The sequence below is a fragment of the Rhineura floridana genome, chromosome 3 (genome assembly GCF_030035675.1).
Source record: "Rhineura floridana isolate rRhiFlo1 chromosome 3, rRhiFlo1.hap2, whole genome shotgun sequence".
NCBI lineage: Eukaryota > Metazoa > Chordata > Lepidosauria > Squamata > Rhineuridae > Rhineura > Rhineura floridana.
The window spans coordinates 165368016-165384371 of record NC_084482.1 but is presented as its reverse complement, the minus strand read 5'-3'; the positions used below and the strand labels follow the sequence as shown (position 1 = coordinate 165384371).

General features: G+C 44.5%; 1 protein-coding gene and 1 long non-coding RNA gene across 2 annotated transcripts in view; one reads left to right on the top strand and one right to left on the bottom strand.

The window, feature by feature from the left end:
* Positions 1 to 16356, top strand: part of LRRN1 (leucine rich repeat neuronal 1) — a 40977-nt gene that overhangs the window by 20556 nt on the left and 4065 nt on the right. The window lies entirely within an intron of this gene.
* Positions 4536 to 16356, bottom strand: part of LOC133380724 (uncharacterized) — a 50338-nt gene continuing 38517 nt past the window's right edge. Inside the window, exons 2-4 of the long non-coding RNA XR_009761518.1 lie at positions 12363 to 12483; positions 7149 to 7257; positions 4536 to 4997 (exon numbers count right to left, since the gene is read on the bottom strand). This is a non-coding gene — a long non-coding RNA (uncharacterized LOC133380724). The remainder of the gene's footprint in view (positions 4998 to 7148; positions 7258 to 12362; positions 12484 to 16356) is intronic.

Genomic DNA, 16356 nt, shown 5'->3' with positions numbered 1-16356 from the left:
GGTCCAGGGACGATTTCTTCAGAAGTGGTCTTACTACCGCCTCTTTCAGGCAGCTAGGGACCACTCCCTCTCGCAATGAGGCATTAATCACTTTCCTGGCCCAGCCAGCAGTTCCAGCCCTGCTAGCTTTTATTAGCCAAGAGGGGCAAGGATCCAACCCAGAAGTGGTTGCACACACCATCCTTAATTCTACCATTCAGTTTTCTCTTAGATAAATGGTGGAAAAACTAAAGTTCAGTTTATTTTGAATTCTTTAGTCTGTCTCTTCCTTTCTTTCCCCTGAACAAAGACGAATTGCTAAGTAGATAAGTAAAGACAGCTCCCTATTTCCCCCCCCTAGAAATCAATTTTGTGTTAGTGGGTCTAAACCCACCTTTTCCAAGTCTTTCAGATTGTTTTGCTTGTTTATATCCTGAAACCTGTTAAAGCTGTTCTAGACAATGTTTTATGGGTAGGCAGTTATCTGAGTCTGCTTGCACAAACCAGCTTGATACAAACAACTGCATATGAAATCAAGCCATTTCTTTCATTGCTTTAGCCATAGGTCATTTCAATAGCATCAACAACAGAATAAGAATAATTACATTAACAACCATATTGGTCAGAGTATTCAAATATCAGAACTCCTGCTCTTTAGCATAATACGCAATTATTCAAATAAATTGTCTAATAATTTCACAGATGATCCCCCTGAAGACACCTCCATTAGCCTTTGCAAACTGAGACTGGATTTCATATGCAGCCAATGCAGAGCATGTTCCTTTTTGTATAATTGCTTTATCCTTAGCCATTTTAATGGCTATTTTATGTATAAAACAATATGCAATAATATTTGAAAGTATAGACAGTAATTCATTTCTCATCCTAGGCACTAAGCAGGCATTTACAAACCCTTTGCCAGCTCAGCATTAGTGACTGCCCCTTTCATGAGTTCCTCATCAATTTCAGAGAATGCAGGGCAGGCAAGGAGACTTAACACAGCAGGGGAGGCAAAGAGACTGGGCTCCTTATGGGAGTAAGGGTGGGATAGATATCAAATAAATAAATAAATAAAAGACACCATCGCAAATGTAAAGTAGTGATTATTCTTTGGAAGGTACTATCCTAAATCCAGCCAGGATTAAGATGACATTTTAGTAGCAGAGAAGTCTTCAACTTTGCATTTGTTCAGTTGTAGACCAGTTCCTGCTGTGATAAAGAAACACAAACATTGGCAAAAGAAATGCAAGGAGACAATAAGGGATGCTTTAAAAGAATTCAAAGAGCATATCACAAAAAACATGAAAGAACAACAAAATCTTCAAATATATTAGAGGCAGGAAACCGGATAGGGGGATAGTTGGATCTTTGGATGGCAAAGGAGTCATAGGTGTGCTAAAGACATTTCAGAGAAGGTGAATGAATTCTTTTTCATCTGTCTTCACAGCGGAAGATGTAGGACAGATCTTTGTGCAGCACACTTGGAATACTGCATATAGTTGGTTGCTTCACTTCAAAAAGGGCATTGTAGAGCTTGAAAGGGTTCAGAAAAGGGAAGATAAAACGATCAAGAGTATGGGGCAACTCCTGAGGAAAGCTTACAGCACTTGGGACTTTTTAGAAAAATGATGAACAAGGTGGGACATGATAGAGATGTATAAAAGTATGCATGGTGTGGAGAAAATGGATATCTCCTTTCCTAATACTAGAATCTGGGCCATCCAATCAAGCAGAATGTTGGAAGATTCAGAAAAGACAAAAGCAAGTATGTCTTTGCAAGCACCTAGATAAACTGTGGAATTCAGTCCAACAAGATGTGATAACCACCAAGTTGGATGGCTTTAAAAGAGGATTACATAAATTACTGGAGGATAAGACTGACTTGAGTTCTGCCTCTACTGTCAAAGGCAGCATGCCTCTTATACCAGCTGTTGGAGTTCACAAGTGGAGAAAATGATGTTACACTTCATGTTTTGTTTGTAGACTTCCCATCGGCAGCCAGTTTGTTTAGTTAGTTAGTTAGTTATTATTTTATTTATATCCTGCCCTTCCTCCTGGCAGGAGCCCAGGGCGGCAAACAAAAGCACTAAAATCTTTAAAACATCATAAAAACAAACTTTAAAACCCATTAAAGCAAAAACATTTTTAAAAACGTTTCTTAAAAAAAGTTTTCAAAACATAATTTAAGATTAAAAACATTTTAAAAAAGGTTTAAGAACACATTAAAAAGCAATTCCAACACAGACTCAGATTGGGATAGGTCTCAACTAAAAAGGCTTGTTGAAAGAGGAAGATCTTCTATAAGCACCAAAAAGATAACAGATGGCGCCTGTCTAATATTTAAGAGGAGGGAATTCCACAGGGTAGGTGCTGCCACACTAAAGGTCCGTTTCCTATGTTGTGCAGAATGGACCTCCTAATAAGATGGTATCTGCAGGAGGCCTTCACCTGCAGAGCACAGTGATCGACTGGGTATATAAGGGATAAGATGGTCTTTCAGGTATCCTAGTCCCAAGCTGTATAGGGCTTTGTACACCAAAATTAGAATCTTGAACTTATTGACCACTGGGAGGACATGATGCTGGACTAGATGGGCCTTTGGTCTGATCCAGCAAGGCTCTTTTTAAATCGATAGATGAACTTTTAGAACTGCACTCCAAAAATTGGTTTCAGCAATTACCTTATAATAGTTAGTCCTCCTGCAGTTGTTTTTCCTTTCATTCTCCCTATCCAACTTCTCTAACTAAAGCCTTGCATGGAAGGCAGACTCTCTTTAACCCCTGGCTCCCTCACAGGTTGAGAGGACTTCCTTAATTGTTAGAATGCTAGTCTGGCATCTCGTTATGCTGCTAAAACAAGCCAAAATGGGTTATGCTACTTAATCCAGCCAAAATGGATTGAATCCTTCCTGCGATTACCTACAGATTACCCATGAATGCATGCACCACAGTCCTGACTGGCATTATTTGTGGCTTTGGGAGGTGGCAGGGGTGTAACCTTTTCACTGGCTTCCACTGCCTCATTCTAAATGGCACCCAAACTAATTTCCCCCACACACACAGTTCAAAAAGCATATGCAATAATCAAAACCATTCTTAGGCAGCCAAAAGAGAACATACTGGCCCAGTTTAGATTATCATTCCAGGCTTCGTATAAAAAATTTCATAAATCCAGCAATGAGTATTGAGGCCAGATATACCTCCCTCCCTTTCTCCTGTCATGTGAAGTTTGCAGTGTAAGATCCTGGCTTGTATTAAACCAGAGTTCTGTCTTGAAGCTGGGAAACTGGCATAATCTTGGTCAACAAACCAGGAAAATAAGCCAAGAAATGATGATTCTTTATACCATGAGATTCCTACAGTACCTTCCTTTGCGCTGTGGAGAGTAGCTTCATTTTTCCCATTTGATTTTTGTAACAGCTTTCCACCAATGCAGTGCTTAACCTACTTTGAAACATTGCCTACCAATACAGCATGGGCATGCACTTCCCTTTAGACTACTTATACGTTGTCAGTCACAGATCAATACTATTCTGAGGAGACATTTTTCTGTTGATGTCATCTTTGTGGTATACTGTATTTGAAAAACCAAGTCTTCTTCCTGTAGAGCTAAGTGAGAGTTGGCTGGATAAACTGACATCTAGATTTTTATTTTGGCCTTCAGAGAAAGTAGAGTTTTAAGATGTTAAAATACCAAATGTGCATTTATAAAAGTAACCAAAAGTCCACCGTGGAGTTGAGTTCTTTTTTTCTTTTTTGGACTCTTTAATATTTCTGATTTGCTGTCCTTGTTCTAAACTGCTTTTGTATTTCACTGTGAACTGTGATTCACCTGTGCACAAGAATTAAAATGGAACACAACATGCGAAAGCAATCACAGTTTACTCTATTAAAATTGCAGTAGACTTTCACTTATAGATATGTACAATCAATCCCCTGTAGCCATCGGCTAGGAAGGACTAGCATGTAGCTTATTCATGAAGAATATATTTCCAGTTTGCAGTCGAGGGGCAAAATAAAACACAGACACATCAGCTTGGGTTGAACAAGGGCCACTTTATTAAAATTATAGCAAACAAAAACCCATTTTAAAGTGACCTGCAGTGGGAAAACTTAGGTGCGGGAACTGTCTATAAGCAAGCAGCTTGTCATACAGCTCTCGGGTGACCAGCCCCTGCTGGGGAAAGCCCATCTGCTTATCCCTTACCCTGGCCACACGCTGTAGGTGAGCAGGGGGCCCTTCCCACATCACCCCCCCAGGGCTGTGAAACTCCGGGTGGATGAGGTAAGTTGGCCCCAGAAGCAGCCCATATTCTGCCCTCGAGCTGTAAAGCCCTGACAGACAGGCCTCTGGAACTGCCAATCACCTCCAAAGGTGCCTAAGGGGGCCACCTAGCTGTCCTTACCTACTTCCCTTCCCGCCACAAAAGGGGGACAAATCTCTATTTAGTCCCTCTTTACCCCACTACTGAGAAGCACCTCTCGCAGACACCTCTGCAGGTCCCTCAAAAATATGTCGTTACCTGTATCTTACAGGTAAACGCCATTGGCCCTGTATCGTTCAACCTTCCAATGCTGTATGTGGGGATGTGGAACAGCCATCTTCTTGTGTTCAAGAAGAGCCAACCAAATCCGCCAGTTGACCCTCTTCTGTGCCCGAACCATCCCCTTTGGGTCCCATACACCATGCCACACCCTGCATGGGAGAATGTCTGACCACAGCAGATGTACTAAAGGCCATCGTTGCCTTGTCAACTGCATGTCTTCACATGCCTGCCACTTGAGGTTCTTGCCTCAAGTAACCGAGGTCATTCCCACCCAGGGGAATGACCACCACATGCGGAACCGTCCACATTGAACCTTGCTGGAATAAAGTGGGTAGGAGCCCATCCCAACGCATTCCTCTCCGGCCAAGCCACTGTATTGCAGTCCATCGACTGAGGCCCAACTGTGAGCCCATGCTCGATTTTGCGGCCCTCCGGGTTAGGATGCGCATCTGCTCCATCCCCATCCAGCAACCTGTCAAAATAATTATAACTTGTTAGGCTTCTGAATTCCCAGGCCCTCTAAAAGGGGCAAATATAGCCCTTATAAGCCAGAGGACCAACGTCCAACAGCCTGCACCTTTGCCTGGGAAAACCCAAGACCTGCTGCCGTAGAAGCAGCTCCAATTCCAAAAGAATGGATTCCAAATTCTGAGGTGTCATGCCCTAGCCCCTGCAAGGCCCACTGGCAGAGCTCAAACTGGTATTTTGTGAGGGGATCCTCACTTGCATGGGTGAATCAATATCCTTCTCCAGATCCCCTGGCCCCCAGAAAAACTCTCAAAGCCCACACAAGATAGACTGTGCCAGGTAGGCAACTCCACTACCATATAGGCAACTCAAATTCTGGAGGAGCATGCCCCTACAACCCCCATGGGGTCCACTCCAAGGCCTATGGATGCTAAACTGAACTTTTTGTGGGGAGATCTCTCCTCTGAATATCAGACAACCATGCCTGGAGCCTCAGGTATTCAAGAACACTATAACTCCCACACAGGGCAGATGTCCAGTCCTGGGGCAGGATAAAATGACAGTGTGACCCTTGCACCAACGGTCTGCCTGAAAACTAACCTTGGCCACAGGCTCGTAGGGAAGAGTCTGACCTGGCCTCAGCATCCCCTGCCCCCCCCAAAAGGCTTCAAATTAGTGAGGACCGCTGCATGCAACTGCTGAATTTTGAAGGGTGAGGACCACCGGGCACCCCCCTGACTAATGTTCCCAGGTGGGGAGAATCAAGGGTATGTGGGTGTTTCCCCAGCCAGCACATTACATATCCCAGAGTCGTCTGCATGGTCCTGAAAGCCCTCTGCCTTGGCCTGAAAGGACAACTCCGCCCACATACCTCATAGCACACTGACCGACGGGTCTTTACTTCTACCATCCATGGGAATTCCAGTGCGCAATTCACAGGAATAGGCCACCTTTGCACAGCACCTGCAGCCCAGAACTCCCAGGAATCCCTTCCTGTATTCTGATAGCTGGTGAGCATGCTAGGGCACCATATAGGCTTATGGCCATCTCTGACTCTGTTCCCCAGTCTCCCAATGTGTGGTTTGTACAGCACTGCCACGACCTCCCCAAGAACAAAGGAACAGACAAGGGCCCTAAACCTAGTGTTCCTAAATATAAGGGAGTTACAAAACCTGGCCCATGGCCATGAGCCTTTCTGCCCATAAGTTGACACACCTGAAAGAGTTAATAAAAGGTGAAATCCCTAGTTAACCCCTCCCTAATCCAGGCCTGCAGCTGCAGGAAAGAGGGCCACACAGCCAGGTCGGTGCCTAAGGCAGCCATAACCCTCAACTTATAGTGAGGCTGTGAAAGCCCTGCCATGGCATCATAACCCACCATAAAAGACCCCTAACACCTGGAGGGCACAAAGGAAACACTTTCATGGCCCATGAAAACTCCAGGATCCTGATCTGCAACAGTTCAAGCTTGCTCCCAGGCAGCCTGCAGCCCTGGGCCCCAGAATCAATCTTGATACACAGAAAGGTGAACACTGGGGCAGGATCCTCCATATTCCCCGCTGTCAAGGGAATCCCCAGTTACGTAGCCATACTATAAACTGTGACCTCAGGTGCTAACATGCACCCAAAATCTGCCATACCTATGAACAGCCAATCATACAGATAGTGCTTCACTGCTTCTGAGCCCACTTGTCTCCTGACTGCCCCCTCCCAAGGAGCAGAAGCACTCAGTGCAAGAAATATAGCAGTCCATAGACAATGCTCTGCCACATAAAATGCATAAGGCATCTCTGCCACAGGCGTGCACCATGTTGAATGAAGTGTAGCGCACTGTTCATAGACTATCTGGTATGAACCCATTACTGCCTGACCCCTTAAATAAGGCTGGTGGTGAATCAGGTGTAATTTGCCTGCTGCCTCTTAGGGCCCTACACTAACTGGGGCATCCGGGAAGGGGCCAAGAACCCTGTCCAACAGTACATCTTTACAATTTTTTCCTGGCAATTACTGCCATAACTAAGACAGATTTAAGATTGTAGGCCATGAAGGCCAGCCAGAAGTTGGAGTATGGGATCAGGAAACCAAAAGGAGAAAACACCATAACACAGACAAACCTCCCCTTAAACCAGGTAGCCTGTAAGCGAAGTTCGTAGTACCTCGAGTCTAACTGGGGAGGGACACATGTCCCAGAGCAGCTTATGCTGGGGCTTCTTCTTATCCCTTTGAAGGCCTCTGGCCTCATATCTCACTGTTGCCCATATCCGTCTGCAAAGAAAGGAAGGAAATCGTTTGAGTAAGTACGCTTTACTAACTACAATTTCGTTGCAGCTAACCCAGTTCTCCTAAAGCACAGAGACTGAGGATATGCTGCTGTCACCAATAAGAACATAAGAAGAGCCTGCTGGATCAGGCCAGTGGCCCATCTAGTCCAGCATCCTGTTCTCACAGTGGCCAACCAGGTGCCTGGGGGAAGCCCGCAAGCAGGACCCGAGTGCAAGAACACTCTCCCCTCCTGAGGCTTCTGGCAACTGGTTTTCAGAAGCATGCTGTCTCTGACTAGGGTGGCAGAGCACAGCCATCATGGCTAGTAGCCATTGATAGCCCTGTCCTCCATGAATTGGTCTAATCGTCTTTTAAAGCCATCCAAGCTCGTGGCCATTACTGCATCTTGTGGGAGCAAATTCCATAGTTTAACTATGCGCTGAGTAAAGAAGTACTTCCTTTTGTCTGTCCTGAATCTTCCAACATTCAGCTTCTTTGAATGTCCACGAGTTCTAGTATTATGAGAGAGGGAGAAGAACTTTTCTCTATCCACTTTCTCAATGCCATGCATAATTTTATACACTTCTATCATGTCTCCTCTGACCCGCCTTTTCTCTAAACTAAAAAGCCCCAAATGCTGCAACCTTTCCTCATAAGGGAGTCGCTCCATCCCCTTGATCATTCTGGTTGCCCTCTTCTGAACCTTTTCCAACTCTAGAATATCCTTTTTGAGATGAGGCGACCAGAACTGTACACAGTATTCCAAATGCGGCCGCACCATAGATTTATACAACGGCATTATCATATCGGCTGTTTTATTTTCAATACCTTTCCTAATTATTGCTAGCATGGAATTTGCCTTTTTCACAGCTGCCGCACACTGGGTCGACATTTTCATCGTGCTGTCCACTACAACCCCGAGGTCTCTCTCCTGGTCGGTCACCACCAGTTCAGACCCCATGAGCGTATATGTGAAATTCAGATTTTTTGCTCCAATATGCATAATTTTACACTTGTTTATATTGAATTGCATTTGCCATTTTTCCGCCCATTCACTCAGTTTGGAGAGGTCTTTTTGGAGCTCTTCGCAATCCCTTTTTGTTTTAACAACCCTGAACAATTTAGTGTCGTCAGAAACTTGGCCACTTCACTGCTCACTCCTAATTCTAGGTCATTAATGAACAAGTTGAAAAGTACAGGTCCCAGTACCGATCCTTGAGGGACTCCACTTTCTACAGCCCTCCATTGGGAGAACTGTCCGTTTATTCCTACTCTCTGCTTTCTGCTTCTTAACCAATTCCTTATCCACAAGAGGACCTCTCCTCTTATTCCATGACTGCTAAGCTTCCTCAGAAGCCTTTGGTGAGGTACCTTGTCAAACGCTTTTTGAAAGTCTAAGTACACTATGTCCACTGGATCACCTCTATCTATATGCTTGTTGACACTCTCAAAGAATTCTAATAGGTTACTGAGACAGGACTTTCCCTTGCAGAAGCCATGCTGGCTCTGCTTCAGCAAGGCTTGTTCTTCTATGTGCTTAGTTAATCTAGCTTTAATCATACTTTCTACCAGTTTTCCAGGGACAGAAGTTAAGCTAACTGGCCTGTAATTTCCGGGATCCCCTCTGGATCCCTTTTTGAAGATTGGCGTTACATTTGCCACTTTCCAGTCCTCAGGCACGGAGGAGGACCCGAGGGACAAGTTACATATTTTAGTTAGCAGATCAGCAATTTCACCTTTGAGTTCTTTGAGAACTCTCAGGTGGATGTCATCCGGGCCCGGTGATTTGTCAGTTTTTATATTGTCCATTAAGCTTAGAACTTCCTCTCTCGTTACCACTATTTGTCTTAGTTCCTCAGAATCCCTTCCTGCAAATGTTAGTTCAGGTTCAGGGATCTGCCCTATATCTTCCACTGTGAAGACAGATGCAAAGAATTCATTTAGCTTCTCTGCAATCTCCTTATCGTTCTTTAGGACACCTTTGACTCCCTTATCATCCAAGGGTCCAATTGTCTCCCTAGATGGTCTCCTGCTTTGAATGTATTTATAGAATTTTTTGTTGTTGGTTTTTATGTTCTTAGCAATGTGCTCCTCAAATTCTTTTTTAGCATCCCTTATTGTCTTCTTGCATTTCTTTTGCCAGAGTTTGTGTTCTTTTTTATTTTCTTCATTTGGACAAGACTTCCATTTTCTGAAGGAAGACTTTTTGCCTCTAAGAGCTTCCTTGACTTTGTTCGTTAACCATGCTGGCATCTTCTTGGCCCTGGCGGTACCTTTTCTGATCTGCGGTATGCACTCCAGTTGAGCTTCTAATATAGTGTTTTTAAACAACTTCCAAGCATTTTCGAGTGATGTGACCCTCTGGACTTTGTTTTTCAGCTTTCTTTTTACCAATCCCCTCATTTTTGTGAAGTTTCCTCTTTTGAAGTCAAATGTGACCGTGTTGGATTTTCTTGGCAATTGGCCAGTTACATGTATGTTTAATTTAATAGCACTGTGGTCACTGCTCCCAATCGGTTCAACAACACTTACATCTCGCACCAGGTCCCGGTCCCCACTGAGGATTAAGTCCAGGGTTGCCGTCCCTCTGGTCGGTTCCATGACCAACTGATCTAGGGAATAGTCATTTAGAATATCTAGAAACTTTGCTTCTTTGTCATGACTGGAACACATATGCAGCCAGTCTATGTCCGGGTAGTTGAAGTCACCCATTACTACCACATTTCCTCGTTTGGATGCTTCCTCAATTTCATATCTCATCTCAAGGTCTCCCTGAGCATTTTGATCAGGGGGACGATAGATCGTTCCCAGTATTAAGTCCCTCCTGGGGCATGGTATCACCACCCACAACGATTCTGTGGAGGAGTCTGCCTCTTTTGGGGTTTCGAGCTTGCTGGATTCAATGCCTTCTTTCACGTATAGAGCGACTCCGCCACCAATACGTCCTTCCCTGTCCTTCCGATATAGTTTATATCCAGGGATAACTGTATCACACTGGTTTTCTCCATTCCACCAGGTCTCGGTTATGCTCACTATATCAATGCTCTTCTCTAAGACCAAGCACTCCAGTTCTCCCATCTTGGTTCAGAGGCTCCTAGCATTAGCGTACAGGCACTTGTAAGCAGTGTCTCTCTTCAAGTGTCTTTGGCACTTGTGGTTAGGCCTGTGGTAATTTTGCTCTTCTGAATTTATATCCTGTGCCCCTGCTCTCACAATGCCTACTTCTAGGCCTACCCCTTTTAAAATTTCATCATTTCTTTGGTTTTTATCCCAGGGGGGAGGTTTATTCCGAACCGGACCTTTCTCAGCTCCTGTCGGGTTTTCCCCCTCAGTCAGTTTAAAAGCTGCTCTGCTACCTTTTTAATTTTAAGTGCCAGCAGTTTGGTTCCATTCTGGTTCAAGTGGAGCCCGTCCCTTTTGTACAGGCCCAGCTTGTCCCAAAATGTTCCCCAGTGCCTAACAAATCCGAACCCTTCCACCCGACACCATCGTCTCATCCACGCATTGAGACTGCGAAGCTGGGCCTGTCTGGCTGGTCCTGCGCGTGGAACTGGTAGCATTTCAGAGAAAGCCACCTTGGAGGTCCTGGCTTTCAGCATCCTACCTAGCAACCTAAATTTTGCTTCCAGGACCTCACGGCTGCATTTCCCCATGTCGTTGGTGCCAACGTGCACCACGACCACTGACTCCTTCCCAGCACTGTCTACCAAACTATCTAAACGACGGGCGATATCCGCAACCTTCGCACCAGGCAGGCAAAACACCTTGTGGTCTACACGCCCATCACACACCCCACTGTCTATGTTCCTAATGATCGAATCACCCACTACAAGGATCCCTTCACCCCCTGGAGATATATCCTCGGCACGAGAGGATAGCTGCTCATCCCCCAAGGAATGGGTCCCTTCTAAGGGATCGTTTCCCTCTTCCTCAGCTGGATGCTCTCCTTCCCCGAGACCATCGTTCTCCATGATAGCAGGAGAGCTATCATCGTTGGAGTGGGACACAGCTATAACGTCCCTGAAGGCCTCCTCCACACACCTCTCTGCCTCTCTCAGATTTTTCAGGTCCGCCACCTTGGCCTCAACGAAATGAAGTCGTTCCCGGAGAGCCAGGAGCTCATTGCACCGAGAGCACACCCACGACTTCTGTCCAACAGGCAGATAGTCGTACATGCTGCAGGCGGTGCAAAACACTGGAAAGCCCACACACCCCTGCTGGCTTCTTACCTGCATAGTTTTGTTTAAGGTTTATTACATCAATGGGTTGGAGACTGCGGTTTAGTTGAGGTCAGGGAACAGACAGGCAGAGTGGGGGGCCCTGGCCTCCTCGCTCTGCTGCCGAACTCGCTCTGCTGCTTAACTCGCCTTGACGCTTTGTCAGCTGGGGCCACTCTGCTGCTTAACTCGCCTTGACGCTTTGTCAGCTGGGGCCGCTCTGCTGCTTAACTCGCCTTGACGCTTTGTCAGCTGGGGCTTCCTCTAGCTCGTGGAGCAGGCTCCCTCGCTAGGGTGCTCTGACTTTATATGTGTGGCTGGTTCCTCCCAGCTACTGCTGCCAGCCAATGATGTGTTACTTGAGGCTGATGGCTATCAGCTGGGGCTTAACTCTTTAGTATTCTCTCAGGCTTCCTTCCTTACTGAGCGAGGGGCGGGGCTGTTTAAGCTTTTGGCTGCTTTTAATCTAATCAAGGGGCTGCGCCTTCCAGGCAAGTCTTTTGTGTTTGTTGTTTTCCCATCTAGAACAGCCTGACCTTTCTTTAACCTAGGGAAACAGAGCTTGTGGTTGTGTTTCAGGAAGGCTGAAGCTGCCCTTTTTAGCAAGGACTGAGCTGACTCTCTCCCTGTATGTGTCGGTGGAGTTTCCTTTTCCCCCTTCTCGCCGACTGGAATTTAGCCTTGTTTACAGTGTTCCCTGAAGCTTTCCTGCTAGGGTGGTGTTGAAAACTAGCTTTCTATGGGCTTCCTTCTCCTAGGATCTGTCTCCTAAGATATAGGTTCTTTCAGGATTTGGCTCCTAGCTCAGGGTGACCTTGGGCTGCCCTTATTAGTTATTGTTCTGAGCTGTTTTACTTCAATTAAATAATGGAATAAATGGGAGCTACTTACCCTCTTTTCGCTCTGCTACTTAACTCGCCTTGATGCTTTGTCAGCTGGGGCCTTGACGCTTCGTCAGCTGGGGCTCCCTCTAGCTCGTGGAGCAGCAATTTGGACCCACTGCAGCTTTCTCCTAGCGGGTTTCCAAACACCAATCAGAATAGATGTTCAAAATGCAAAATTTGCATGCTATATTGATTTCAAGTAACTGATATCATACATATCAAAATAGAAGTGCCAATGTAAAAGTTGCATGCTATATGTGACTTCAGGTAAATGACATCAGAAATGTTGTTGTTGTAAAATCATCAGCAAAGAGTGAAGAGTCTGCCTGGATCTTAAAAGGCAGCTTCCGTGTCACAAGAGTCTAAGATCCTGTCAAGGCAGCCCTTGTTTCAGTAAGGTCTAAGATCCTGGAAATGAGGATAAGAGCCTGATAAGTAGCCTGTCTTTCCTCTTTATTCCTATCCACCCATCCAGCCACACTATCATCTGCTAGACCTCAATTCCCTGCAGAAGTTTGCATGTTCTTCTTTAAATATAACAAATGCCATATGCTTTGTTTTTGATATGAGACCAAATTCAAATAAATGCAACTTCTGTCTCAGAGTTAACAAGGAATGTGTAACTGACACTTGGAAAAGGATCACTGTCATCTAAGTTATGGTGATTTAGACATTTTCTAGCAAACCCTATCATCTCTGCACACCATTAGTATCCAATTATGAAGGCCCAAAAGGTGCACCCGGCCCTACAAAGGCCACATGTAATATAATAATAATAGAATTAACTATCTCAACCTAATATATTCCTGGGCCTAGCAAGAAGTTGGAAGCCTAACCAAAGAGCTCCACATCCCCAAAGCAGCCACCATGTAATAAAATTAATAGAATAAAGTACCTTGAACCTAATATAGGCCCGAGTCAAGCAAAAGGCTGCAAGCCTAACCAAAGAGCCCCACACAATGGCCAATAGAGGTTGCCAGAGCCTCACCCACATCCCTCACCATCTAGTGCCCCCTAGCTAGGCTGAACTCACACCCAGCCTTGGCAACCAAAGGGGGAAAATAGGGCCTGTTGACAGACTCGAAAGGCTTATGCAGCCTCCTCTCCCGTAATTTGTTCTGAGCTTGCAGCCCACAGCTGTTGGGGAGATTTGAACCCTGGTCTCCCGGGTCGCAGTCCAAACACCTCAACCACTACACCAAAACTTTTCCTAGGTGTATGGGGGGGGGTTTAAAATGCCCAAAGGCCTGCATTTTATGAGGGGACCTTTCACACACCCCTTTTCCTTTCTTGCCTGGCATTACTGCTTTAAATCCACCCCTGACTTATAATTATCTTATGAATATTATTATTAATAGTAATATTATACCCAACGACTGTATGTGTGATTCCCTTATTCCCAGTCCTTGGCTTATAATTATGAATATAATTATATAATTATAATTATTAGAAATATAAACCTTCGACTATAATGTATGATCCCCTTATTCACAGCCCTGTAGCTAATGGTGAGAAGTGTACTTGTTTAACCGGCTGCAGCAGCAGCCCTGAAGCACCACCGCTGGAGAACGCCTAGCGCCTCCCTCCACCCAACTGCCGGGTCAACAGCATCAGGCCGAGTAGGCCCCTTTAACGAGGGCCACTCCAGCCGTCGCCGCTCCTCCAACCGCCTGCACCACCAGGGAAACAACCAAGGCCTAATCGGCCCCAAACGTGGCCTGCCCCACCACAAACAAGCACCTCAAAATGGCGCTGACCACATGGCTGCAATAAATGGCCGCTGCCACTCTCCTCGCTCTTTTCTTCTTTGCCCTGCCCCGTCGTCTGTCATGCTGGCAAAGAGGAGAATAGGAGGGGCGGCTTGGACTTAAATAAGCCCAGAGGCTCCATCCCTACACACTGCATGTCACGCTCACATAATGCCTGCGACACATGACGTCCCACTTAAAGATGGCGGTGGCAGCTTCGCCCCCACCTGCAACTATGCCCCGCTTGTCCAGGCTGTGCGGGCGAGCGGGGTGTTATTAAAAGATAATTGCACTTCCCTTCAATAAGAAATAACAAAAAGGAAACAAAAGTTTCATTGTTAGCTTGTAAAGGCATTATGCAGAAAATGTTTAATAATGGATATTCTGTTTGCTGAAACCAGAAATGTGTTTTATTTTATTTATTTTATTTATTTATTAAATTTATATACCGCCCGACTAGCAATAGCTCTCTGGGCGGTGAACATAAAATAGTATAAAAATACAATGAATAACAAAATAATATTAAAATACAATCAACAATACAATAAACATTATTAAAATTAGATCAATGTAACTTAAAATGCTTCAGAGAATAGGAAGGTTTTGACCTGGCGTTTTACATATTATGCAACTGTACAGCTGCTGGGATATAAATATTAACAAGGGAATCGATTTGAATTTGCAGCTTATCCAAAATCGTGCTGTGTTTGTATTGTTTTACTATAAGTTCTGTGTACAAGATAAGCACATCTTCATAAACAGATACAACCAAAGCAGTTTTAAGCACATAATTGAGAACAATCATTCTTCTTCCTTAGTAGAGGCTATATATTCTGCTTAGGGTTTTCACAAGCAGACTATTAATTCATGGAATCAATTACTGTAATGTAATGAATGATACTTGAAAAAGATAAAAATATTTTGTGCTTAGCAGTCATCTAGGGCCCAACATTTGTATTCATGAGTTGAATTTATTTATTTATTTATTTATTTACATTCTGCCCTTCCTCCCAGTAGGAGCCCAGGGCTGCAAACAAAAGCACTAAATAAAACATAATAAAAACAGACTTTAAAATGTATTAGTACAAAACATCTTAAAAAAACATTTTTTAAAAAGAAAGAAAGAAAGGGTTTAAAAACATTAAAACGCAATTCCAACACAGGCGCAGACAGTACATACAGAAATTATCTGTATGTACAGTGGGGAATGGCTGAGAATTGAGCCCTTGGTGCTGTTTTTCTTTTTGGTGAGAACTGAAATGACCTATTTAAATCTTCTGCAATTGTATACATACTAGGGGTGTGTGTTGTTTTTTGGACAAATCTTAAATCTTGAGATAAGGCAGGATACTTCAGAGGGACTCTGACCTTGCCAGAGAAGAATCTGTAATTAGTGACACAAGTTTAGTGATCCATACATCAAAATGGTGCAGACAGTTTTCTGCTAACAGCAAAAGTAGTATCTCTAAGCTTACCATTTAAGGAATCACACCAGTGTGGGGTGATGTGGGAAGGGACCTCAAATACCAAAGAGGGCAGAGGAAGAATTCTGTTGTGATTGACAGGTCAAGCTTATAATTAAAGGGAATGATTTTACCCAGACAGTAAATCCATTTAAGTTCTTCTTACCCAAAATCCCTAAAGATGCCTAGCCCCAAACCCTAGGCGTATTTGTCTTGAGTTTGATAGGTTTCTTACCCAAGGGGCCACATCTCTCATGTATGACACTTTCAGACCAGTCGCCCACAAAATATATGAGGAGGTTAAGTGATTCCTTTTCTATCCAACCCAAAGCTGCAAAACCACTGCAGCTATTCTAACATTTGGCAGGATTCAGAAGTGGTGGTTTTGCCTGCAAATTCCATTCAATTCTGCCTGACAATAAAGAATTTATAGATGCTTCCTTGGGAAAAAAAATCCAAATCTAATGGTGCTCAGCATGAAAAAGCCCTGGACCTATTTGCCTGTAACTGGGCTGGCTTTACCACTATGGAGGGCTAAGATTCCTGCAGATTTCATCCACATCTGTCAAAGGGGGGGGGAGTTCTGGCCATCTTTTTATTTCCCAATAATGAATGGGTGGCAAATGAAGCAGGCTTGGATGGACTCTGAGCAAAACTGGGCAGCTTATGAAGCACCTAGAGCAACACAGGCTGTTTTCTGATGCACTATATTGGAATCTGTGGGATCTGAGGTAAATCTTGTTCTCAGTGGTCATCCCTAATGCATACAATGCTTGTTAACTGTGTCTGT